The sequence below is a fragment of the Erinaceus europaeus genome, chromosome 4 (assembly GCF_950295315.1).
Source record: "Erinaceus europaeus chromosome 4, mEriEur2.1, whole genome shotgun sequence".
In the NCBI taxonomy this organism is placed as follows: domain Eukaryota; kingdom Metazoa; phylum Chordata; class Mammalia; order Eulipotyphla; family Erinaceidae; genus Erinaceus; species Erinaceus europaeus.
The window spans coordinates 139,426,022-139,451,563 of NC_080165.1; the positions used below are offsets into that span (position 1 = coordinate 139,426,022).

General features: G+C 41.8%; 1 long non-coding RNA gene across 1 annotated transcript; it reads right to left on the reverse strand.

The window, feature by feature from the left end:
* Window positions 1-4,267: 4,267 nt before the first annotated feature.
* Window positions 4,268-20,854, reverse strand: LOC132538326 (uncharacterized). The gene is made up of 3 exons (XR_009549723.1): window positions 20,327-20,854; window positions 8,345-8,547; window positions 4,268-5,139 (listed from the first exon to the last, which is right to left on the reverse strand). It is a non-coding gene; the product is annotated as an uncharacterized LOC132538326 (long non-coding RNA).
* Window positions 20,855-25,542: the final 4,688 nt, after the last annotated feature.

Genomic DNA, 25,542 nt, shown 5'->3' on the forward strand with positions numbered 1-25,542 from the left:
TCTGGTTCTTTCTCTCTCCTCCTATCATAAATAAATAAATAAATAAATAAATAAATAAATAAATAAATAAATAAAGTAAGTAAGTGGTCCAGGAGGTGGCACAATGGATAAAGCATTGGATTCTCAACCATGAGGTCCCAAGTTCAATCCCTGGCAGCACATGTACCAGAGTGATATCTGGTTCTTTTTATCTCTCCTCCTAGCTTTCTCATCAATAAATAAATAAAATCTCAACTAAATAAATAAACCTTTTTAAAAAAGAAAGATTTATTTATTCAGTTATGAGAGAGAGAACAAAGAGCCAGAGCATCACTCTGGCATATGTGATGTTGGGGATCAAACTCAGAACTCCATGCTCATAGTTTAACTCCTTACCCACTATACCACCTCCTTGTCCACTCCCAGTATTCTTCTAAATACCCTGGTGATCTGAAAGAACTAACGCTCTTGTAATAACAGAGCCGTCATTTTTAAAATTAATAATTGACTTAATAATGAGTAACACCACTAATGAATTTTGTCAATCTTATCATGCATGAAAAATTGGGAGATGGGGGAGCAGGCAGTGGTATACCTAGTTAAGCATGCATAGTACTAAGTGCAAGGACACGCACAAGGATCGAGCCCCGCTCCCCACCTGCTGCAAGGATGCTTCACAAGCAGTGACGCAGGCCTGCAGGTGTCTGTCTTTCTCCCGCTCTATCTCCCCTCCACCCTCTCAATTTCTGTCCTAGCTAATAAAATTGAGGGGGAAACAAAAAAGGGAATTATAGCTGCCAGGAGTGGTGGATTTGTAGTGCTGGCACTGAGCCCCTACAATAACCCTGGTGACAATCAAAATCAATCAGTCAATATTAAAAGAAAAGAAACTGGGTTAAATTCCCTGATTTACACATGCAGATGGGAAGTTTCACAAACGGGAAACAGATGTCTATCCATCTCTCTTTCCCTCTATTATTCTCTCTCTGTATAAAAAGAAAAAAAGAAATTCCGGGCACACTATATACAAGATACTGGATACTGTACAGCAAACCATAACAAAGGGACTTTTCAAAGTTAACCCAATTAACAAATAATGTGATGATAATATTAACTATCGATTGTCTTTTTGAACCCTAAGACAGCAGGAACCTCACATCTTCACTATAGAGCCCCTACTTCCCCCAGTCCTGGAACCCTTGGATAGGGCCCACTTTCCCGTATGCCTCTCCCAATCCATACCAAATAATATTGCATCTGCCGATCACAACCTAACCAACACAACGATTGCCACCTCAAAATGCTTCACCTCAGACTGTATCCAGAGACTTCACGTGTGGAATGACAACCCTTCAGCTTCATTACTCGGGTGAGACCTTTCCTTTAGTAGTACACTCTAATTTCATCTCAGGTAGTTCACTTTCTAACAAAGTCCCATAACCTAGATATACACCAGTTTCTGTGAGAGAGAGCTTATGTGCACACGTATCCATAAACTACTGCAAAATATATACCTGAAAGCAGAAGTACACTAGAGTTTGCAGTGAGTACCCCCCTAACACTTCCTCTCCACTATTCCAAGCTTGGGATCCATGATTGCTCAACAAATTGTTTGGCTTCATATGTTAACTCTCTTTTCAATCACCAGGTTCCAGGTGCCACCAGGATGCTGGCTAGGCTTCCCTGGATTGAAGACCCCACCAATGTGTCCTGGAGCTCAGCTTCCCCAGAGACGCACCCTACTAGGGAAAGAGAGAGGCAGACTGGGGGTATGGACCAACCAGTCAACACCCATGTTCAGCGGGGAAGCAATTACAGAAGCCAGACCTTCTACCTTCTGCAGCCCTCAACGACCCTGGGTCCATGCTCCCAGAGGGCTAGAGAATGGGAAAGCTACCATGGGAGGGGGTGGGTTATGGGGATTGGGTGGTGGGAATTGTGTGGAGTTGTACCCCTCCTACCTTATGTTTTTGTTCACTAATCCTTTCTTAAATAAAAAATTAAAAAAAAAAAAGAAATTAAAAAAAAAAAATCCCGGGAGTCTGGCGGTAGCGCAGTGGGTTAAGTGCACATGGAGCAAAGCTCAAGGACGGGTTGGACACAAGCCCCACCTACAGGGGAGCCGCTTCACAGGCGGTGAAGCAGCTCTGCAGATGCCTATGTTCCTCTCCCCCTCTGTCTCCCCTCCTTTCTTGATTTCTCTCTGTCCTATCCAACAACGACAACAATAACGAAATACTAATAACAACAACAACAACAATAAACAACAAGGGCAACAAAAGGGAAAAATTAATATATATATATATATATATATATATATATATATATTTAAAATCCCATTAGGTGTGGAATCACTGTGCAGACATCAAGTTTAGTGATAACCCTGGTAGCAAAAATAAAATAAAATAAAATAAAATAAAAGCCTTTTCTCCAGAGACATTTTGCAATGGAAAAAAAAAGTGTTTTACACATCTATCCCAAGCACAAAAGGATTTCACAGGCAAATAATGTCATTAGAAGCTGTCCAGCTCATTCATACCTGCTCTTTCATTAGTTCACAGCGCGGGCACATAGTCATAGCAAACTGGTTTTGTGACATTCTCAGTTGAGGTAGCCACACAGATATCTTCAGCCATGTTTCCACGTGTGAGTCTTGCTTTTGGTGGAGTTATTTGTGGAGGAGGCCCACAAGAAAGCCACATGAAAGTGGCTTTTTTGAGGTTCAACTGGGAGTGAGAAAAGAAGTTGGCCTCAGGACTAGCAGGGTCGATGATCTTAGACTCGGCAATAGATGCTATTTTTAGATAGTTCTTCAACCTTACTGACACCATAAATGCAAAGTGAAATAAGACCCTGAAGGAAGGGCCCGGATTCAAGCAAATACAACAGAGAATGATAATTAAAAGGTTTCTTCCTTAATGGCCACCTTTATTCAGTTAAGATATCTTAACTTCCAGGTAGTAATTCACATTTCAGTACTTAAGGGCCATAGAGAATGTCTTTGAATTTTTTTTTTCCTTGTAATGTGAGATGAAGAAGATGATGATGATGATTTGCCTCCAGGGTTACCGCTGGGGCTCAGCGCCTGCACTATAAATCCACTGCTCCTGGAGGCCATTTTTTCCAATTTTATTGGCTAAGACAGAGAAATTGAGGGGGGGAGATAAGAGAGGGAGAGAGAAAGACACCTGCAGACCTGCTTCGTTGCCAGGAAAGCTCCCCCCCCCCCTGCAGATGGAGAGCTGGGGGCTTGAACCCGGATCTTTGTGTAGGTCCTTGCAGTTAGTACTATGTGCACTTAAGTCAGGTGTACCACCGCCACCACCCGCCATCCAATGTGAGATTATAAAATAGATACATGCAAATTCGGTTGGAGGTTCAAATACAATTGTTATTTTTAAATTTTCAAATAGAAATACCACAGAAATTTAGACCATCTGAAGACTAAAGAAGTGAGAGGGGAGGGGTCAAGCTGTGGTATTCCTGGTAGGGCAAACATTACCATTTACTTGGACAGGGGTTCAAGTCCCAGGTCCCCATCTGTGGGAGTTTGGGGGGAGGGGAGCTTCATGTGTAGTGAAGTGGTGCTACAGGTGTGTCTCCTGCTTCTCTCTTTATCTCTCTCAGCAAAAGAAAGAACAGAAAAGGTCACGGGTAGCACTGGGTTAATCACATAGGCACTGAGCCCCAGTGATCACACTGATAGCTAATAATAATCACGTTGGAGACGAATGTCACTTCAAATATACTCCGTGTTATTATTCCTTTGCCCTCTGACCTGAGATACTCTTCAAGAGAAGCAGTGCATATAATGATAAAAGTAGCTATCCGCATGGTTTAATCTCGATTTGAGGAATAATGACCCATTGGAATGAGTTCCAATAGAGGAGATTGACTGTGGGAATACCCTGGGAAGCCAATGGAATTTCAAGCTTATCAGGAGTGAGGGTTATATTAGAGCAACGTCTTGACAGCACGAAAGGGTCCTGGCTTCAAGAGCATTCAGTAGACTGCAGAGAACCCACCCCCCATAAAAGGGGAGGAGGATGAATCTGGAGTCCTTTTTTAAGTTGTCACCAGAGTTATCACTGGGGCTTGGTACCAACACAACAAATTCACCACTCCTGCTGACCATTTTTCTTTCCCTCTCTCTTCTTTTTCTTTGATAGGCTAGAGAAGGGAGGGTGGTAGGAATTGTGTGGAGTTGTACTCCTCATAACCGATGGTTTAGTCAATGTTTTGTTTTTATAAATAAATAAAAAAGAAGGAAGGAAGGAAGAAAAAAAATCCTATCACTGGGATGGTAGCATTGTGTAGGCTCTGAACTTAGTGATAACTCTGGTGGCCAAAATAATAATATTATTATTACTACTACTACTATTGTTATTATTATTCAGGTAAGTAGAGTAGGAAATGCTTGGGTGAGGTGAGCTTATAATTTTATATAGGGGGTGAGGCAGGTTAGCTAGAGAGATGGGGAACATGGAAAGGTCATGTTATTAAATACATGGAAGAAAATTTTTACTGACATTTAACAGTCAGCATTAAGTGTATGGACCTTTAAGGAGTCTGACCACCTGCACCTGTACCTTCCTCTCACTAAAGCCAGATGTCAATGGCACCAATAGCGCCTAGGATCTGGGAGGAGGAGGAGGGAACAGATCACCCCAGGTGAAAATAATAATCCTGAAAATTTATCCTATAAACAACTTGTTTTCCAGAGTCCTCCAAACTCCAAGTAAAGGGACTAGCAGATAGCCACATTTGCAAAACATGCAAAACCAGGAAAACAAGGTATCTCAGGTTCCAGATACACTTTTTCACATCCTCTGTTATCTGTATATGTTCATGTTGGTAAATGAGGGAGAAAGAGTTCAAAGGAATCAAACCCCTATTTAAGCCAATCTGACTCAAGAGCCTGGTGGCATTTCTATCTAGAGGGGGAAAGCACCAACTTCCACACTCCTGTTCTAACCTAACCTCTTAATAAATTTATAATTTCTCTCCCATCACTCTATCACAGCATAACATTTCCAGCAAGTCTGGAATCCTCTGCTTACCACTGAGCATGTAGTAGAAAAGTGGGTGTCCAGCAAGGGTCCTCAGACCTTGGAAGAGGTGTGAGTGATTAACCTTCTTGTGATTCATCCCCAAGTCCCCCTTCAAAAAAAGAAAGAAAAGAAAAAGAAAAAAGGTTAGCAAATCTGATCAGATTGTGTTCTGTTTCTGTGTAAATGGGTGGACCCACTCTGCCTGGAAGCCTCTAATTCTTCCAGCCATCCTTTGGGTTGTTCTACATCCCAGAGTAGAAATACTTCTCACCACCTCCACCTGTGAAGGTGCAGAGAAGTTACAGGGAACAAGCCACCTCTGTTGGATTTCTTTCTGCCACCATGTTCAAGGTTGTCAACCCACAAAGCCCTTTAGGTATTAGACTCTCTCCAATTAGACCTTCAATAAAAACCAGGGGATGTTGCCAGCCATGATGACAAGTTAGGAACCTGAAGAACCAGTGATGTGGTAGCACCCTGGCAACCACAACTAGGAGTGTTCTGCAGGTGATCCTTGCCAGCAGTGTTTCCAGTCTACCTACCAAAAGGGAGTGGTTTCCTCCTTGGCCAACTCCTGTGTAAACCAAAAACTGACCAGGCAAGGTCAGATGCAGAAGGAAGCATCACCACATCAAAGCCTATTCCAGCAATATTTGCATTATTTGTTGTAAAGGCCATCTTTTACCACCCGGGTTGGGTGCCCCCTTACAACTCTGCTCCACCTGGCTGCCACTTATGACAACGTTCCGAATCACCTTGTTTTCAAAGTCAAACGGTAGCAGAGACTCAGTCATGGGGAGTGATGATTTAGAGTCATGTTTCTCAATTAACATTGTTTTCTCTGTTGACTCTTGGGTGCTTTTATCATTGAGTTGACTGAGCCTTCATAAGGGCCTATATTTTTCCTAGATTCTTGCAAGGGTGGGATTGCTATTCATGTGGTTCTGACTCACAATTAGAGCCTGGAAAATAATCAATTCCCTGTTAAGTGCACATAGTACTAAGCCCAAGAACTCACACAAGGATCTGTGTTTGAGCCCCTACTCCACACCTGCAGGGGGGACACTTCACAGATGGTGAAATAGGCCTTCAGGTGTCTCTTTCACTCCCTCTTTCTAACTCCCATTCCCTTCTCAATTTCTTTCTGTCCTATCCAATAAAATGGAAGAAACGGCCACTGGGAGCAGTAGATTCAAAGTGCTGGCACCAAATCCCAGCAATAAACCTAGAGGCAAGAAGAAGAAGAAGAAGAAGAAGAAGAAGAAGAAGAAGAAGAAGAAGAAGGAGAAGGAGAAGGAGAAGGAGAAGGAGAAGGAGAAGGAGAAGGAGAAGGAGAAGGAGAAGGAGAAGAAGGAGAAGAAGGAGAAGAAGAGGGAGAGGGAGGGGAAGGGGAAGAAGAAGGGAAGGGGAAGGGAAAGGGAAAGGGGAAGGAGGAGGAGGAGGAGGAGGAGGAGGAGGAGAAGGAGAAGAAAGAAGATAACCAATTCCCTAGCACCACCATTATGAAGCCCCCATTCCCTCTCAACTACCACAACCTCTAGACCTTGACACAATCCAGAGAACGAAGGGTAAATGTCAGCCAAGTAGGGAACATGGGTGTCTGTTGTGCTGCGTAACAGCTGTGCTATACCAACTGTTGCGTGCAGCTGGCCATTGCAAAACACAGGGGTTAGAGGTGTTGACCTCCAAACAATTTAAATCTAAAGACAACTTTTGACTGCCCCAAACTCAACTATTATTTCCTCTTGACAGGAAGTTTCACAATCACATCAACAACCAGCTGACATGACACATATTCTGTATGCTATGGGTGTTACATCCTATAGTCTTAAAATAGAGTACGTTAGAGAAAAGAAAATGTGGGGCCAGATGGTGGAGCACCTGGTTGAGCACACACATCACAACGTGCAAGGACCCAGGTTCAAGCCGCCGGTCCCCACCTGTAGAGGGAAAGCTGCACGAGTGGTGAAGCAGGGCTGCAGTGTCTCTCTAAATCTCTACCTGTCTATCTCCCCCTCTCAGTTTCTCTCTGTCTCTATCCAGTAATAAAGAAATGAAAATATTAAAAAATATTTTTAAAAATCTCAGAAAAAGAGAGAAAAGAAAATGTTGCTAAGAAAGTCATAACTCGATCACCACAGCTGTCTTCATCCTAGCAGACATCACCACGTGCAAGAGCCTAGATTCCAGCCACCAACCCACCTTCTCTGTCTCTGTCAAAAAACGACAATTAGAAAAAGGGACAAAGGAAAAAAAAAAAGGTTGCCAGGAATGTCAGATTAGTCATGCGTTCAACAAACCCCATTAACAACTCTGGTGGAAAAAACAAAAAAAGGTCTTTATTCTTAGGAAAAGGTAGAGGAAGAGGAAGAGGAAGGGCTAAATAAATCCACAGGTAAGTAGAAGATCCATGCAGTTTAGTAAAAGATTAACTGTTTAACTGCATTTCCAATATTGCCTTTTCATCTTTTAAACTAAGCAAACAAAAGATCTCAAAAAAAAAAAAAAAAAGAAAGAAAGAAAAAAAAAAACACTACCGCTATGGGACTCTCCCTACTAGAATGATATCATCAAGTGTAGAAATCTGTCTAGTTTCTTCGCGTCTGTATCCCAGCCCTGGAACATGCTAGGCAAAGTACCCAGCATAACCCTAAACAAACACATGAGTTTCCTGATCACAACTTTGCAGTTTTGATATTTTTCTCTTCTTACTTTTCCCTTCCTTCCTTCCTTCCTTCCTTCCTTCCTTCCTTCCTTCCTTCCTTCCTTCCTCCCTGCCTGCCTGCCTGCCTGCCTGCCTGCCTTCTTTCCTTCCTTCCTCTCTCTCTTTTTAAGAGAAAGTAGCTTATTTATTTTTATTATTGGATAGAGACAGAGAGAAATTGAGAAAGGAGGGAGAGATAGAGAGTGAGAAAGAAACAGACACCTGCAGCACTGCTTCACCACTCATGGAGCTTTCCCCCTGCAGGTGGGCACCAGCATTTGGACTGGGTCCTTGTGGATTGTAGTGTGTTCACTCAACCAGGTGTGCCACCACCTGGTCCCTTCTCTCTTTCTTTCTTTCTTTCTTTCTTTCTTTCTTTCTTTCTTTCTCTTTCTTTCTTTCTTTCTTCCTTTCTTTTTGTTCCTTCCTTCCTTTCTCTCTGTCTCTCTCTCTCTTTCATCAGAGCACTGCTCAGCCTTGACTTATGATGGTGCTGGGATTGAACTTGGGACCTCAGAGCCTCAGGCATTAAAGTCTTTTTTGCATAACCATTATGCTATCCTCCCAACCCACTATTTTTTTTTTCTTGAATGACCAAATTACAAAATACCTCAAGGCACAGAAGTAAGCGGATCCATCACACACACACTGCTGCTGAAGCCTCCAAGAACACAGTGAAGTGATGTGTGTAGCTCTCTTTGGTGATCCCAAAGGCATTTGAGTTTCTCCAGGAAATTTTCATTTCCCAGAAATTAGACAGCAGTATGGCATTGGCTCCGACAAATTCAGCAGCAGCTGTTCTTGGAACTGAGCCTGTCCAGGTGAAACCAAGGAGAGAAGAGTACTCCGAAGTCCCAGCCCTGCCAGAATGAGGGCAGAGGGCAGAAGGAAATGGTCTTGGCAGCAAACCTTTGAGAGCTTGAGTAACCATGTTCACAGTTTCTAGCGTCTGAAGAATGGTCAGTCCTGGGAAGTAGAAAAGTACCTGGGTCTGCTCCTCCCCCGCCCCGACTGTTCAAGCTATACTCACCTGGGGTGTGTTTTGTGTTAGCAAGATCTCTGGTGGGGTTTATTTAACTGGTAGTGGAACAAAGCCTCTGAAGGAAAACTTGAGACATTGTGAGACTGAAGAATCAGTTCTTGGGGCTAAGCAGTGGCACACCTGGCTGAGCACGTAAGTAACCAAGCACAAGGCTGCAAGTGTGAGGTCCGCCCCCTGAAGAACACTTCCTGAGCAGTAAAGTGGGTCTGCAGGTGTCTATCTTTCTCACTCACTCCCTCTCTCTCTTCTCCCCTCTCGATTTCTCTCTATCCTATCAAATCAAAATAGAAAGAAAAGAAATGGCCACCAGAAGCAATGGATTCATAGTGCCAGCACTAAGCCCCAGAAATATCCCTGGTGGCAATAAAATTGTAACAAAACAACATCAATAATAATAATAAAGAATCGGGTTTTTTTGCTTCATTGTTTAAAAAATTATAGGAAAGAGGGGCCCAGTGGTGAGTGCACCCCTGGTTGAGTGCACATGTGACAATGCACAGGGACCCAGGTCTGAGTCCCTGGTCCCTACCTGCAGGGGGAAAGCTTTGTGAGTGGTGAAGCAAGGCTGCAGGTGTCTCTCTGTCTCCCCCCCTCCCCCTTCCCTCTCAATTTCTGTCTCTGTCAAATAAATGAAGATAATAACAAAAATTATTTTAAATAAAACAAAACTATAGGGAAGAAAGCCAGGAGATGGCTCACCTGGCAGGGCTTACTGTGCATGAGGACCTGGGTATGAATTGCCAATGCTGCATGGTGTCTCTCTTCCCTCCTCTCTTTCTGTCTCTATCTCTATTTCTTCTCTGTGTCTGTCTGTATTTGAGAGGGGGAAAAAAATCTATCAGGAAAGGTAGAATCCCACAGGCATGAAGCCCCAGTGAAGTCCCAGAGGCAAGACCACCTAAATCTGTAAAAGCATTCACCTGTAAACTCACAGCCCACATGTGGATCCATATTTTTCCCTCCTGACTTTAGCTTGAGGACCAGCATGGCTCTGATACATGTTCTAAAATGAGCCTATGCTCTGAGATGAATTTCACTTGACAACTTCAACCCCAATCACCACCCAGATGGCATGTTTCCTGTCAAGTGTCACAGCTACACATGGTTTTGTCTTGTTTTTTTTTAACCCCTTTCATCCCTGCATGACCACGCATTTGGCAAGCTTTAATTAACAGCCCTTCACAAAGTCGCAAGTATCATTATCGTTGTGTCAAAGTTTCAGAAACCAAGTCCCCCATAGGCTGTGACACACAGGCCACAGGCTGAGTCAGTGCAGGAGGGAGAGTTGGGATCCCTCACTCCTGCCTGCGCAGACAGACACCCACTGCCAGGCGTTTTGCTATTTGAAGCTGCTCACTTCAGCCTCCAGTCACTCAGACGCCTTCTCTCAAGTCTCATTCTCATTCCACAGCTAACAAGGATTCTTTGGCTCAGGAAAAGCTGAGGATGGTTGAATACACAGAAGAGCATTGAAAGATCTAAAGCATCAGTGAGAATGTGGCTCAGACTTTTCTTTCCTAAATGTTAGTCCACCAAGTCCCATCATGTCCTGAGCCTTTCTGATGTCACTTCCTGCCTTTCTCAAAGCATGCTTAGCCCATACTACCTAGAGTCTTAACTCTTACACCGTATCTCAACCCTATATCACCCTTTCTGGAAACACATCAATCTCCGGCATGCCCTCACCTACTGGCAGGCCCTACTCAGAGTAGAGCTTCAAGCCATGGAGAAGCTCTGGGGTCAGCCTCCATCCTGGACTAACTCTTGGTTCTCCTCAACTGCCTGAGTAACACAGGTCCCTGAGGGCAATTTCTTGGGGAAGGGAGATAGCTCTTTCTCTAGGAATTCTGCATCCTTAGTATCTCTCACCTGGAAGATGTTTAAAACACTGTCACCACACTCTCATTAAAAACAGTCATATTCAGGAGCATTGGAGGTCTATTTACACACACACACACATACACACTCAACTGTTGTTTTCGACGGGTTATGTTGTTTTCGCCGGGCTGGCTTCACGGGCGGGTAACAGACGACCAGGGACTCATGGTTGAGCTGTAGGCAGTATCTCTTTATTCATGCAGGACGCAACACAATCTAAGCCGAGATAAGCTAAACTCAAGTACTCTAAAACTCACAATGCTGTCTTTATATATACTTGCCAAGTAGGGTGGAAACAGGATGTGACATAGAGAGGGTGGAGAGAAAAGTGACTGGTGAAAATCAGAGTGTGACAAGGAGGGGGCAGAGCAGGCGAGAATCCTATCACTGAACCACCAATGCCCTGGAGTGCTTTATGTAAATGTAAAAGTGATTTATGTAAATAGACCAAAGCTTTGAATGGGATTAAATCTATCCCTATATAGGCATATGGTTAAGCAGAAGCCAGGGGGAGCTGGCATACTATCCAACACTCAACTGCATCTGTATTTGCACTCTCAAACTGGCTCCTTGCATAGGACTTCCAGTCATTCAGCTGGAGGAAGACCAGATAGTTCCTTTCCTCCCTGAAGTCCTTGTCTTCAGTTTCAAGAAGCAAACAAAACCCAGCAGCAGGTCTCCTAACGTATGGGGAAGGCTAGAAGGAAAAGTGTCATTTTTTCCCCCCACCAGAGTTATCATTGCACTATGGCACCCAATGGCCATTTTTCCCCTTTTTGTTCTATTTTTATTTTAACAGGAGAGACAGAAATTGAGAGGGGGAGGGAAATAGAGAGGGGCAGAGAAAAATAGACACCTGCAGCCCTGCTTCACCACTCACGAAGCTTTCCCCCTGCAGGTGGGGAGTGGAGGCTTGAAACCGAGTCCTTGTGCTTGCTGATATGTGTACTTAACAAGGTATGGTGCTACCCAGTCTCTAGTCTTCTCTTTTTTTTTTCCATCAGGTTATTGTTAGGGCATGGTGCTTGTATGGTGACTCCCAGTAGCTAATTGTTTTCCTGCTAGAAACTGAGACAAATAGAGAGGGAGAGAGGGAAAAAAAAATACAAAAAAGAGGAGGAGAAGGAGAAGGAAAGGAGAGGGAGAAGAAGGAGAAGGGGAGGAAGAGGAGAAGAATGGGGGGGGTCAGGTGTTGGTGCACCTGGTTGAGCACATGCCACAGTGCACAAGGACCCAGGTTCGAGCCCCTGGTACCCACCTGCAGGGGGAAAGCTTTGCAAGTGGTGAAGCAGGGCTGTAAGGTATGTCTGTTTCTCTCCTTCTCTATCTCCCCAAACCCTCTTGATATCTGGCTGCTTATATCCAATAAATTAATAAAGATAACAAAAAAATTACAGACAAAGAAGACTTAAAGCTATGTCCTTCCCTGAACCTGAAAAAAAATATTATCATGTTCTATCCATTCATCAACAGAGCTGTTGGAGGAAAGGTGCCCCACCAATCTGACAAAGACATAGACTTCACTCTCCCATACCCTGTGTCCCCACAGAAGCCCACAATGCTGTTCCCTGCCTGATATTATCCAGCCAATCCCCTTCTTCCCTCTTCAAGGTGATCCTTTCATGCTCACTTGTTCTCAGTGACTAATGGTTTCAGCCTTCATCCTTTTTTTTCCACCATGAGTTCTCTGTCCCCTCCCTTTCCTTTCTTTCTTACACAATACATGTCCTGCCTCCTTTTACAAATCTTCGAGCCTACACACCTCTGCCTAGAAGACCTGGCTTTCCAGCTCATTTCCTGTATATGAAATCTCCCTGAAACTTTCTAGAAAAGGAATCCAGGAGCCTACTCTATTGCAGCCAAGTCTCAGGGCAAGGGCTATTGCATCTTATAAGGGAGACAAAAAGGCCTGGGAAAGGACTGCCCTAATGTTTTTGTTGTTTTTTTTTTCCCTCAAGGAGGTGAAACACAAGGAAGTAGAGTCCTAACCATTTTCATTCATCAAGAAATAATGTGGAGGAGCCAGATGGTATCACATCTGGTAAAGTGCACACATTACAGTGCACAATGACTCAGGTTCAAGTCCCCAGTCTTCACCTACAAGGAGGAAGCTTCACAAATGGTGAACAGTGTTGCAGCTCTCTCTCTCTCTCTCTCTCTCTCTATCTCTCTATGTCTATCTATCTATCTCTTTCTCTCTCTCCCTTTACCTCCCCCCGCTTTCCTCTCAATTTCTCTCTGCAAAAAAAATAAATAAATAAGACAGGATGGGAGTATGGATCGACCTGTCAATACCTACATTCAGCCAGGAAGCAATTACCAGAAGCCAGACCTTCCACCTTCTGCACCCCATAATGACCTTGGGTTCATGCTCCTAGAGGGATAAAGAATAGGGAAGCTATAAGGAAAGGGGATGGAGTTCTGTTGGTGGGAACTGAACCCCACTTATCTATGGTTTTGTCAGTGTTTCCATTTTACAAATAAAAATTAAATTAAATTTAATTTAAAAAATTAAGAAGTTTTCCAAACAAGAAATGTATTCTCTTAAAAAAAAAAAAAAGAAAGAAAGAAAGAAAGAAAGAATAGAAAAAAGAGGGAAAAGAGTGGGAGGATCCAGGTGGTGGCACACCTGGTTGAGCGCACATGTTACAGTGCACAAGAACCTAGGTTCAAGCCTCCAGTCCCCACCTGCAGGGGGAAAGCTTCACATGTGGTGAAGCAGGGCTGCAGGTGTCTCTCTGTCTCTCTCTTTATCACCCCCTTCTCTCTTGATTTCTGGCTGTCTCTGTCCAATAAATAAATATAAAGAAAAAGAAAAGGAAAAAAGAGAAAGAAAAAGAAAAGAAAAGAGTGTGGTGCAGTGGCTATGAAGATAAGTGTATGGGAGCCAACTCTGGTTCCACACTTAACCAGCTGTGTGAAAATAGGCAACTTTTTTTGATCACTCAGTGCTTCAGTTCATTTTTCTATAAATTGGCTAAATTCATACCTCCTACTCAGAGGATTGTTGTGTAAAATTAATGACCTAAGGCATCTAACATCCCCAGAATAGTAATCTACTTCTTAATAATTGGCAAACTCTAATATATCTTTGGACAGTTCCTCAGAGTCAAACAAACACTATGCCAAGTATAGGAGCTAGCCCTCCCAGGGCCTAGTGTGGGAAACAGATAAACATTAATAGTACACTGTGGCCACAACAGTGATAAGAATATACATAGGCCATTATGAACCTGCCTCTTTGTAAAGTAAGTAACAATTCTATCTTCACACCACCCCACACCACCCCAAGCACATGCTACACAGTATAACTTGGACAAAAAGAAAAGAAGAAACTGAGTAGCATTTTGCAGTGAGAACCCCCATAGCCATGCATGACAGTGCTGCAGAATAGCATCTAACCCAACATGGGATAGGAAAGGGATGGATAAGAGATGGCTTTGTAGGAGTCATGATTAAACTTGTCCTGATTAAGGATTAAATCCATCAAAAAGGATAGGGGTCTCTGAAGTGGTATTGTAGGTGGAGAGAGAGAGACAGAGAGAGAGAGAGAGAGAACAAACATCTAGAAAAGAACATGTATTTTTCAGGAGAACACAATATTTGATACCTGCCTCACATGCAGCAGGTAATGACAGCCAGTGTGTTTGGAAGATAACCGACCTGAGGGTACGCATGTCAGGCTATCAGTAGGTCACCATGTGTGAGCAAAGACAGTCACAGGTCCAATTCTCTATACTGATTCTGGGATGTGGGCATGAACAAGGGTTCTTCTCTTTTCTGTTCAGGTTGCAGTGGTGTTGCTAAGAGCTGGCACCACAAAGACCAATACACTGACAACTACGGGCCCCTATTTTTTCTATCAAAATTAGACTGGAGCCCTGTGTCAAGAGTATGTCTATTTTGTCAAGGAACACTAAATAAAAGGTTGAGTGATGTGTACCATCTCTAGTTGTGACCTCCTGTGGAATCCCAGGAGGGAGCCCTATGGAAATCTCTTTAACTAAAGAAAAAAATGGCTACACCCTAAAAAATTGAAATAAAGGTGTGGTGACATGTATGTTTCTTACATGATGCAATGCCACTGAAAAAACACACATGGGATTTCATGGCAAGGTGGCCATTCACGTTTGTAGCTTTGTTTTAGTAAGCCAATTTATTGTTATTGTTTTATTAATCAAATGTCAACATAGTGGGTATTTCCTTTCTTATTTTGCAATTAGTGAAAACAGAGTAGATAAATTCTTAGGTCAGCAGTATGAGTTCATGTACAACACATAACTCTCAACCTAACTCCTTAATATATCTTAACCTAGAATTTGGGTCTTGGTCCAAGTCTTTTTCAATGATCTCATATAATCATTTGAAAGCTGCTTATTAAGTTTGCAGGATGCGCAATAAGAGAAACAGACATATACTGAGTTTATAACCTATTAGTGTTGGTAATATATAAATAAATGAATATACCAAGTGACCCATAGAGTAATGCAAGAGAATTATGGGTAAGGCATATGAAAATTGAAGACCTGTTTGATTGGAAGTGTTTGACCGGGGAAAGCTTGTTATGAGAGGCTGCTTTGAAGCTAATTCTCAGAGGCTGAGTAGGAGTCTCTAGTTTTTCAAACTGAAGAATACACTAGGTTTTGAAACAGCCTGACATTTTGGAAAACAACAAGCCATTCCATAAGAATGGCTGGTGAAATTGAGGGTTCAAGTGACAGGAGCTGAGTTCTATCACTGGAGGCTGGAACTAGGTTGCTTTTGGTTGGGTTTGCTTTTTGGAAAGGTTTAAGAATTCTGTGCAAGTAGCATCAAAGTTTTCATAGATGAAGTGATTTTAATACCCCGATTGGGAAAAAAAAAGTGATATCTGGTCTAGCATAAATCGGTCTTGTCTTGATATTTATAAACTGGAACTCTCTACTTTTGTAACTGACTGGTTATAGAAATAATAATAAAGGTGCTAGCATGATGCCGACCAGACTTCCCTGGACAGACAACCCCACCAATGTGTCCTGGAGTTCCGATTCCCCAGAGCCCTTCCCCACTAGGGAGAGAGAGAGGCAGGCTGGGAGTATGGATCGACCTGCCAATGCCCAGGTTCAGCGGGGAAGCAATTACAGAAGCCAGACCTTCCACCTTCTGCATCCCACAATAACCTTGGGTCCATACTCCCAGAGGGATAAAGAATAGGAAAGCTATCAGGAGAGGAGATGGAATGCAGAGTTCTGGTGGTGGGAATTGTGTGAAGTTGTACCCCTCTTATCCTATGGTTTAGTCAATGTTTCCTTTTTATAAATAAAAATTAAAAAAAAAAGAAATAATAATAAAAAGAGCAAGAGTTAAAGAACAACTCCAAAATGTTTTCAGAGAAGAAAAATGAGGAAGTGGTGACCCCATAAACCAAGGCTGAGAAACCTGAGGTTCTGGACGCTATGGATAAAATTGTTCCATGTAAAAAATAATAACAATAAATAAAATAAAATAAAATAAAATAAAATGGTTCCATGTGAGATGTACTGATTCTGTTGGAAATATGCAGTGGGTTATCAAGATACTTGTTGAAACTTAGGAAGATCAGGGGTGGAAATAGAAATCTGAAAAGTTATTATGGTGAGCCAGATGAATCACTATCATCTGATCATTTTACCTATAAAAATGGCAACTTCATTTGAGATAACATTTCACATTGGAAAAACGCAGAGGAGCAGGAGCTAAGGAGAGGATGCTTTATCTCTATCTTTAAATATTCTTTAAATATTTTTTTAAAAAATTAAAATTTTATTTATTATTGGGTAGAGACAGAGAGAAAATGAGAAAGGAAAAAATAGAGAGACATCTGCAGCATTATTTCCCCACTCGTGAAGCTTTCCCCTTGCAGGAGGGGACCAGAGGCTTGAACCTGGGTCCTTGCACACTGTGATGTGAGTACTTAACCAGGTGCACCACCACCCAGCCCCGATGCTTTATCTCTCTACCAAGGGTAGGTTATGACCTGGAAATTATTGACTTCTTCAGGAGGGCAAATAATAAGTATGAGTTAATGATACGGCAGGTGGGGATGGGGATCAGAGGGAGACATCATTTGGAAGCCAGAGTAGGAACGTTTAGGAAAAAAGGGGTGGGTGTTCAGGAACCTCAAACACTGCCAAGATGCAAGTGGAGGGCAGAAAACAGGACTCTGAATCTGACAGTTGGGAGGTGACTGGAGCCTCTACAAAAAATTCCGGTTGAGACAAAATCTCAAATGCAAGGTAAAAAAGAGAAGACTGCCAGAATGGGTTTATTTGTTCCTTTTTGCTTCTTAAGGTTTGGGAAGATTTGCGCAAAAAGAGAAAACAAAGTAATTGAAGATGCAAGATAGAAGGAAGAATTTAAACAGCCTGGGTGTGGAGGAGGCAGAGGAATAGACTTGAATGCGAAGGAGGAGAGTTAAGCCCACAAATAAGGGAGAGAGGAGGCTCAAAAAAGTGGTTTTATATCCCTTGCCTTCATATGCATTTCAAGTCATGCACTCAGACAGATCACATTTCCAAGGGCTATTATTTGTCATGGGACAAAAACTCATTTCAAAGAGACTTTAATTACCAGGACATCTTTCCAGAGATTTGGTTGTAAAGCCTTTGATGTATTTTGGATATACCTACCTCACAGATTGCAAAATCAAAACTAAGTTCTAAGTTCTATCAAGAGCATGTCCTTGAAAAGAGTCATCATTTTAGAAAGATCTCAAAAACAGTCAAGTTTTTTGTGGATAACTGGAAAAGGGTGTCAGAATTCACTCTAAAGAGATGTTTGAACATAACTTCCAAGCCTGGGACTGTGTGATTTCAGTTTTGAAACCAAAAGACAATTCCATCACCATGGGAAGACAGTACTTGTTTAATGATGAATCACAAATATAGATGCTTTCTTCACAGCTAACTCTAGCCTGGTTCTCATCACTTTGAAGGCCAAAGTACTAGGATTATGTTGGACTCATCTAAGCAGAATAGCAGAAGTCAGATTAAGAATACAAGTCTCTGTTAGCTATCAAGCTCAAGCAAAGATTACTGAAACAGTCTCCTAAGAACATTCCTAAAATAGACTTTCTAGTCTCCTCCCACCCTAAGGTTCCTACTTTCATCTGCTTTATTCCTACTATATGGTTCCTATTTTTTAAAGCATTTTGTCCTGCTTTCCACAGTCTGCATTTTAGCCACCAAGTTGCAGATGCTACTATGATTGCATCTTGACTTCCCTGGACAGTTGACCTCACCAATGATTCCTGGAACATCATCTCTCCAGAGCCCTACCCCACTAAGGAAAGATAGAAACAGGCTGGGGGCGGGGGGGGGGGTATGGATCTACCTGTCAATGCCCATGTCCAGTGGAGAAGCAATTACAGAAGCCAGAACTACTACCCCAGAAAGAATTTTGGTCCATACTCCCAGAGGGGTCAAGAATAAGGGAAGTAAACCAGAGGACTCTGTACCCTCCTTACACCAGAACCCAAAGTATCTGTCACCGGGAAACTTATTTTTGTTTTATTTTATTTTAATTTTTTTGTATTATCTTTATTTATTTATTGGATAGAGAGAGTTAGAAATAAAGAGGGGACGGGAAAATAGACAGAGAGAGACACCTGCAATACTGCTTCACCACTTGCAAAGCTTTCCCCCTGCAGTTGGAGAACTGGAACTTGAACCCTGGTCCTTGCATATTGTAATATATGCGATCAACCAGGTACTCCACCTCCCCGCCCAGAATCTTGTTTTTACCTTCAGTGAAAAGGGAAGAAAATCTGGAAAATACCAGAGTAAACCAGACATGGTTTCACTTCTCTGAGAGAAAAGATGGAAAAAGGAAAGGCACTTGGAAGTAGCAATAGGTGTAGGAGTTAACTAGAAAGGAACTCAAGGTAAGACCACTGAGAATGGAGAAATATGTATACACAGATATAGATAGTTATAGAATCAGCGCATATCGATGACCTTGGGAGAGCTACTGCTGTTTCCAGTGAAGAGGACGAAACACAGAAATTGGGTGATTGGGAGTTGGGCGGTAGCGCAGCGGGTTAAGTGCACATGGAGCGAAGCACAAGGACCAGCATAAGCCAGTTCGAGCCCCCTGGCTCCCCACCTGCAGGGGAGTCGCTTCACAAGTGGTGAAGCAGGTCTGTAGGTGTCTGTCTTTCTCTCCCCCTCTCTGTCTTCCCCTCCTCTCTCCATTTCTCTCTCTCCTATCCAACAATGACAACAACAATAACCACAACAATAAAACAAGGGCAACAAAAGGGAATAAATAAAAAAATAAAAATGAGTAAAGTCACGAGCCCTTTAATTTTAAAAGAAAAATAAAGAAATTGGGTGACGGAAACTGTATGAAATTATACCTCTATTACCCTACAATTTTGTAAATCAATATTAACTCACTAATAAAAAAAACAATACAAATCTCCCCAATCATGAGAATTGGTAAGAAGAAGACTCAATAACCCAACACACAACAAAAAAGACTACTGAAGCCCACTAGGTATGGACACAGATTGCTGGCTGAGCTGCCCATAGACCTTGGAATTTGGAGGAAATATAAGTGAATGATCACACAGGAGATCAAGTGAGAGACCAGGAAGGTTCTGCACTAAGTCCCTTAGACACTGGCCACACAGCACTTTGAAGTGTCATGACTACCAACTCATGAATCTATTTATGTTGCAAGGACCCTATCTGTCCTAAGAGATGATCAATAAATATGCCTCTAACAAAGAAGCAAAGGAATGAATGAATGGTGTTGCTAAGTCATCAGGCTATTTATTCAAATTGGAGCTCAGATTTTCTCTGCATTTGTATGTACATAAGACAGAAAATGAGATAGACCCTTCAGAATGTTATCTTACTACTAGTTATTTGATTTAAGATGGTGAAACTAGTTGTATAAAAAAAACTAAAAATATTCAGTATGTGTGTGCATGTGACATAGGTGTGTGTACTTTTTGTGTAAGTAAGATAGTTTTCGATTCTGAAAGAATGTGAGAACTCTGACACAAATTATACCTAGTACCATCAAGAGCACCTGTACTCATCTTTTAAAAGAATTAAGCTAATAAAATTCCTCTAGTATCACAAGGTAAATTGTTATTACTTTAGACCCTGCATTACGTTTCATTCAAATTATTTCTCTTTTTTCCCCCTCTGATCTTCCATGTTTATTATACTGTAAAGTGACTTAGTTACTATGGAAACCACAAGGTCTGCATCAAGCTCAAATATGATGTCAACTAATAGTGATTTGAGAGTTGCCCCATGAATTAATTATTTAAAAAGCATTTGGAAGAGTTAGTGAATGTAATTATGTGATTATACAAAACATCTATCTAGGAATATACTTTTTTTTTTACATGGGTGGGCATTTGGGTGGGGAAACATGATTAGTCAAGAAAAAGCTCACAGATACTGCTTTGAATGAGAATAAAGCTTGGTTAGGAAATTCCAAGTTTATAAAATCATGGTAATTATGCGTTATATCATGTGGCTCTTAGCTCTCATGCATACAGCTTTGCCTTGTTTGTGAAGAAGCACTTAGCTTTCTTTAAGAGCTTTCCCCAGAAATGTTTGAGAACAGCACATCAACCATCTAAGGGGGATATTTGAAAATGACTTTCTGCCTGGAGTGAAAGATAAAACAGCTCACCTCCAGGGGTCCTTTCTGGGTTTCTCTGGAAGCTTTCTCCCTCAGGAGATCTTGTTCTCATTTTCTCGCCAGCCAAATTCTGCCTTCAGAATAACACATATGTTTCTGATGTCATCCTCTGGCCTTGAGTCTGTATATGATTCAGTGGCAGTGGAATCTGCTCTAATACTCTGAAATTACTGATAACCAGAGCAAGCCTGGGAATCTACCACCAAAAAAAAAAAAAAAAAAAAAACTACATAGAATATTAAGAAAAGCCACAAATCTCTGAGGTTTGTGAGACAAGAATGACCAGAAGAAGAAGAAAAGAAAGAAGCTACTCTGCTCCCAGCCTCCCACTCTCCTCCCAGGATGCCTTTTCCTCCGCCAAGTCACTTTTAAGTGTGTCATCTCACAACAGCACTCCAGAGAACATTCTTGTTGGGTAATAAGAAAACGTAATTATATGCTTCAGAGCTGTTGAGGTTTTCTATTTTCAAAACAATGACTATCCTGTGGAAAGCTAGCGCCACTGTGAATAGGCCATGATTCTTTCCCTTAAACACACACACACACATACACACACGTACGCATACACATTTGGTGAGAATAGACGACAGCCCTAATAGTGCTTTTATTCCTGGGATAATCTCACTGCATTGTTCCATGGTACCTCCAGGAACAACTCTCTCTGTAAACATAATTAAACTTGGACCTCTGCAAAACAAAAATTAGGTATTCTGTTCCAGTCAGGTTCAAGCCTGGTCCCCACTATGGTGGAGGAATCTTTGGAGCTGTGGTGTCTTTTCCTCTGTCTCTGACTCTGACTCCATCCAAAGAAGTCAACCCAGAGTTGGAGAATCCCTGGCAATGGGGAAAAGTTTTATATCTTCTCTCTGTGTTTCTCTTTCTTCTCTCTTTATCCTTACACAGCCCAGCACTGTGTAAGGATAAAGAAATGGAGTTGCTTTAAGTCCACACTGTGAAAACTCTAGACTGACTTCTACAAAGCTTTGCATTTATTCAGTTAGATATTCCTTCCCCCCCCCCCCCCAAATGTAATCAATAGAGAGGCAGGAACTGTTTCAACTGTCCACTTGAGTTACACAGTAGGCCTTCCAGATTTGGAGCCATTGTGAAGTGTTGTGAATGGGCAGTAACATATGGTTTCCACAGGCAGACTTTCTTTCCTTCAATTATCATACCAACATTCTTCAAGGTCCATCAGAAAGGCATGAAGAACAGTTGTTGCCGAGCTAAAGAAAATGACATGCAGCATTTGAAAAATGCTAATCCCCTCCACACTTCTGTTCACTGAATAGTGACAACTGATTCCACAGGTAAGAAAGCTGGGACCCGGAGGAAGTCCTAGAAGCTTATTTCCCAGTGTCCTTGTTCAGTCTGGCTTTCCCAGAGCACAAATTATCTCTTATCACTAAACTGGACCGTCCTTCAGAGATTATGTTGCATCTAGAACACCAAGCGTGATGATTCGTACCAAGCACACTAAATTCCTCCTCTACTCAGATTGCCCTGAAACAGAAGATGCTTTCAAGAAAAAACATCACTCTGTTGCTTTTAAAAAAAGTAGGACAAATGCTTTTGACCACATGGACTCTCATCACATGAAAGTGAAAACTTCAAGTAGCTCTCAGGGAATTTTGCCCCCAAGAGATGAGGCAGAAGTCAGTGCTCTGACTAACACCAGTCAGTGTCCACAGCTGATCACAGCCTCATGGAGATTTTGACGCAGACACCAGAGGTCTGGCTGCTTTCACTGTGGTAGTAGTTTGGGAAACATTATTTTGTTTCCTGAAAACCTGTCCATTGGCAGTAAATACCAATCCTAGCTGACTGAATCATGTTCTTCATTTGACTTTGTGTTTTGCCTATCTGGTAAATGGAAACTTTTGGAAAATCCAGTTTTTATGAGTACATGCATGTGTGTGTGTGTGTGTGTGTGTGTGTGTGTGTGTGTGTGTGTGTGTGTGAGAAAGGGAGTGGGCATTGTGGAAAAGGGAATAGGAGGGAGAGAGAGACTTTAAAAAAGAGTTGAGAAAGAAATATATATATATATTGATCATAGAGTCAGTCTGCCAGGTATTTCATAATCTTTACAGTCTTAAAAAAAATTGTCACTTATTGGCACATACCTTGATGCACAATTTGCTAGGCAAGTGGTTTTTGGGTTTTTGTTGTTGTTTTAAGTGTGGGGGGAGGGAGAGGGGAAGCCTAGTCATGTGTGGAAAATGCCTTGGCAGATGGAACATTTTTCTTCCAGACTTCCAGACCCTGGGTCTTTCACTACAGAATTATCTTCCTTTTCTTTGTGTGGGACTCATTCACTGGTAGAGAAACCAATGCCAAGTTTCCCAATAGCACTTCTGAGAAGTTTTAAAATGAAGAGACATCTGGACAGTTGTAGGAGGCTTTTCAACAAAGATATTTGTCTGCTTTGCCTTAAGGTGTAGAGGAAGTTCTTTCTTCTCTTTTCCAAATCATGTTATTGAGGACATGTTGACAACAAGACTGTTGTTGTCACAAGGGTAGTGTTTTCTATCTCCCCAAAGTAGGTGTCAACACATCCTCCACTAAAGAGAGATAAAAAGTAACTAATGTGGGGAGGGGGTTGACAGTATAATGGTTATGCAAAGAGACTTTTGTGCCTGAGGCTCTGAAAGTCCCAAGTTCAATCATCTGCATCAATGTAAACCAGAGCAGATCAGTACTTTGGTAAAAATAAATAAAATATAAAGTAACTGAGGTTGAATCCTAAGCAAAATGACAGTCTCCCTTGATCTATGTTTGCTTTGAGGGTCAAAATGTAGGAATTCAGGTTGTTTGTAATTAAGCTTTTCATCTCAGTTTACTTGACTTTCTGTCTCCAAGGGGAGACCAAATAACTGAGTGTTTTTGTTTTTGTTTTTGTTTACTTTCTTTACTGGGGGATTAATATTTTACAGTCGACAATAAATACAATAGTTTGTACATGCATAACATTTCTCAGTTGTCAACATAACAAAACAACCCCCACTAGGTCCTCCTCTGCTATCCTGTTCCAGGACCTGAACCCTCCCCCCACCCACCCCAGAGTCTTTTACTTTGGTGCAATACACCAACTCCGGTCCAGGTTCTGCGCAGTGTTCTGCTTGTTTTTCAACTTCTGCCTGTGAATGAGATCATCCCATATTCATGTTTTCATTGTGTTCCAAGAGCAGGATATGAGATTTTTTTTAAACCTTATTTTATTATTTTATCTTACTTTATTTTATTTTATTTTATATTGCAGCAGGGTTATCACTGAGGCCCTGTACTACTGGCACAACTCCACTATTCCTGACAACCATTTATTTCCCCAGAAAGTGAGAGACAGAGTAAGAGGAGAGAGAAACAAAGAAGAGAGACACCTCCAACACTACCCCACCACTTGGTGAAACACCCCTCTTGTAGCTGGGGTCTAGAGGGTTGAATCTGAGGCTTTAGTAATGGTGACCTGTGTGCTCTGCCAGGTAAGCCTCCACCCAGCCCCTTTATAAACTTTTTGATGGAGTATCTTGACTGGGACATAGTCAGCAACCTGCTTGCTTGCTTCAGCAACCAAGTCTCAATTTCCGGAACACTCAACTGACAGCACATATATTCAATTTATGCCATGTATTGCCCATCTTGCAGACACTTTGGGAGGACAAAATACACAAGGCTTTTCATACAGAGGTGATAAGAGTGGAAGCCAGAGCTCATCTGCATGTGAATGGATAACTGAAAATGTAGTTGATTTCCTGGGGAGATAGGTGATCAGAGTGAGGAGTAAGTTATCAGTGTGCAAACGTAACATCTTCATTTTTCTTTTTTTTTTAAATTTATTTATTGGGAAATTAATGTTTTACATTCAACAGTAAATACAATAGTTTGTACATGCATAGCATTTCAGTTTTCCATATAAAAATACAACCCCCACTAGGTCCTCTGTCATCCTTTTTGGACCTGTACTCTCCCCCACACCCACCCCAGAGTTTTTTTACTTTGGTGCAATACTCCAATTCCAGTTCAGATTCTGCTTGTGTTTTCTTTTCTGATCTTGTTTTTCAACTTCTGCCTGAGAGTGAGATCATCCCATATTCTTCCTTCTGTTTCTGATTTATTTCACTTAACATGAAGTTTTCAAGGTCTATCCAAGATCGGCTGACAACGGTGAAGTCACCATTTTTTATAACTGACTAGTATCCCGTTATGTATATATACCACAACTTGCTCAGCCACTCATCTGTTGTTGGACACCTGGGTTGCTTCTAGGTTTTGGCTATGACAAATTGTGCTGCTAAGAACATATGTGTACACATACCTTTTTGGATGGGTGTCTTGGGTTCCTTAGGATAAATCCTTAGGAGAGGAATTGCAAGATCATAGGGTAGATCCATGTCTAGCCTTCTGAGAATTCTCCAGACTGTTCTCCACAGAAGTTGGACCAATTGACATTCCCACCAGCAGTGCAGGAGGGTTCCTTTGACCCCACACCCTCTCCAGCATTTGCTGCTGTTACCTTTTCTGATGTATGACATTCTCACAGGAGTGAAGTGGTATTTCATCGTTGTCTTTATTTGCATTTCTCTGACAATCAAAGACTTGGAGCATTTTTTCATGTGTTTCTCAGCCTTTTGGATCTCTTCTGTGGTAAATATTCTGTCCATGTCCTCCCCCCATTTTTGGATGGGGTTATTTGTTTTCTTGTTGTTGAGTTTGGCAAGCTCTTTATATATGTTGGTTATTAACCTCTTGTCTGATGTATGGCATGTAAAGATCTTCTCCCATTCTGTGAGGGGTCTCTTGGTTTGGGTAGTGGTTCCTTTTGCTGTGAAGAAGCTTTTAAATTTGATGTAGTCCCATAAATTTATGCTTGCCTTAGTCTTCTTTGTAATTGGATTCATTTCATTGAAGATGTCTTTAAAATTTATGCAAAAAAGAGTTCTGCCAGTATTTTCCTCTAAGTATCTGATAGTTTCTGGTCTAACATCCAAGTCCTTGATCCACTTGGAATTTACTCTTGTATTTGGTGAAATACAGAGGTTCAGTTTCATTCTTCTGCATGTTTCAACCCATTTTTTCCAACACCATTTGTTGAAGAGACTCTGCTTTCCCCATTTAATAGTCTGGGCCCCTTTGTCAAAGATTAGATATCCATAGGTGTGGGGGCTTACTTCTGGGCTCTCAATTCTATTCCACTGATCAGTGTGTCTATC